Here is a 2,500-nt window from a genome sequence, read left to right as displayed (position 1 = left end):
TTCCTCATGACAATTTGACCGTCTTGATGTCAACTGCCAGCGTAGATTTTTCATCTTTGTGTGCAGAGCCTTTGTAACGTATCGAAAAATCATAAGAAAATAGATTTTGTGAGTGCTCTAGTACCACAAGCTTTTATGATAAAGAGCTCATTATGGTCTTGTATTTTGCAATTGACGAAACTATATTTGGCAATCATAAACATTTATTAAAAGTTTAATATTACTTTGAAAAATTAAGTAATGCATAGCAAAACATTATTTTTTTTTTGTAATGTTTGATAGTAATTTGAATTTAAGTTTACCATTAAGTTAAATATATCATATTTCTATTAATGTCTACTTTAACACAACATATATATATATATATATATATATATATATATATATATATATATATATATATATGTATATATATATATATATATATATATATAATATATATATATATATATATATATATATATATATATATATATATATATATATATCTCACACGTCTACGTAACGAATGAAAACTAAAAATGACGTAATGACAAAAGTAAAACAAAAATATTTCAATTTCTATATCAGATATTTAACTGAAGATGGAATCTTTCTAAAATATTTAAAATCTCTTAAAATTCTTAAATATTCTACACACATAAATGATGAAAAATTTATTGTGAGATGACTCATGCAAATAATTTATTTAAAATGGTAGTGGTGTCCTAAACTAACTTTTTAAGTTAGTGAGTTTAATCTGGTTTCATTTTAAAGTTGAATAGATTAATAATAAATCTTACATAAACATAAATTCACCCAAATTATATAAAGCTATGAAAAATGGAGTTAGATATTGCGCTAATGAGAATATTTATATACATACGCACACACACATACACATATACACACACGCACATACACACATACACACACACATATATATATATATATATATATATATATATATATATATATATATATATATATGTGTGTGTGTGTGTGTGTGTTTGTGTGTGTGTATTTGTGTGTATAAATATATATGTATACGTACACAGGAAAAAATTCTAGAAGATAAAGATGAAATAGCTTACTATTCTTTCATCTCGATCAATCGGGATTTTAATTTTTCATCCCTTGCAGGTGTAATTTTGAGGAATATTATTATTTTTTTTTTCATATAGGGAGGAACAAGAATAGCATTTAGGTCATTTTTCTGGCCCTCTGTCCAACCCTGATGGGCATGGGAGTAGTGAACCAGTACTTTTGCGTGGAGTGGTATTTTCGGAATCAGTTTAAGCCAGATTCAGAGGACAATCTTACAAATAGATAGCTGAAACATTGTGTCGTGTCATAGACCATTCATGGAGCACACGTGATACCTCATTTGCTATGTGGTCCTCTTTTCTTTCTTCTTTGTGGTTGACTAACTGTTGGTGAGCAACAACCACCATGGGGCTGAAATTTCAATTGTCAATGTGACGTCAACAATGAGAAACTTTTACATATATTTTCCGATTCCAAACGATATGTGGGCTTCCTAACTGTGTGTGGGTATCGTAGATCCGTTGGCAGCTACCAGGTGGACCTCTGCAGACTTAGACAGACTATGTCATTCCCTGGAGAGTGGCCTTAGCAGAAAAGAACGGCAAGCATCCATGTTTACCAAAAATTGCATGCCTGTACTTGCATCATGTTAAAAGAAAAGATTAGTGACAGTGAAGGCCACTGCCGCAAGCGATGCCCTACTTACATGTTTTTTGGCCAATGACAACCATTCACACATTTCTTCGCAGCAGCCCTGAATTTGGAGTGGTTGTAGCATAACAGAGGATGATGGGCGTCAGTAAGTGGCTGGAGAGGTCGTTGGTTGGGGCTTAAGTGAGGTATGGTATATGCGGGTAGTGGGTGGCTTTATCGCCGCCCCAGCACATCACGTGGTGGGTATCTGTGTCCCACCGCATTCACCACAGCTTGGGTCACTATTTGATAGATGTTCACTTCATCAGGAGTGGAGGTGTTAATGGAGGTCTTGAAGATGGAGAAGTGGTGATCCATAAGGGCATCGATTTTGGCCATCAGGTCCTTCATGGGCAAAGTTTCGACATCAGGGATGGCAGCATGAACAGATTCCGATAGGTGCCACACCCAAAGGGACCGAATGAGGCTAACCCCACGAAGACACCCGTCTGCACAAGGTTGCCGTCAAGTGATACTGGTCATTTCCCTGAGGGCAATCGAAGCTTTTTGGTTCCCCAAAAGATGTTGAGAGAGCTGAAAAATTTTGCTAGCGGGCAGACGGTGATGACGAGTACTGCTCCAGGATTTGCGGGTGACAGAGGTTACTAGGGTGTCCCCTCTCTCACATAGCCAATTGGAGATTTTCTGGAAAGGGTCCTTGGAGATGGCTGGGAGAACGAAATCTGCTTTGTTGCTTGAATGAGCGATGCCCTTGATGCGAAACTGGATTTTAGCGCACTGGAACAAGTTGAAAGCTCCTCCACTGGCGAAGAAAGGTAGT

The sequence above is a fragment of the Palaemon carinicauda genome, chromosome 6, assembly GCF_036898095.1.
Source record: "Palaemon carinicauda isolate YSFRI2023 chromosome 6, ASM3689809v2, whole genome shotgun sequence".
Lineage (NCBI taxonomy): Eukaryota > Metazoa > Arthropoda > Malacostraca > Decapoda > Palaemonidae > Palaemon > Palaemon carinicauda.
The sequence above is the reverse complement of the archived record's forward strand: the minus strand, read 5'-3'. Positions refer to the sequence as shown.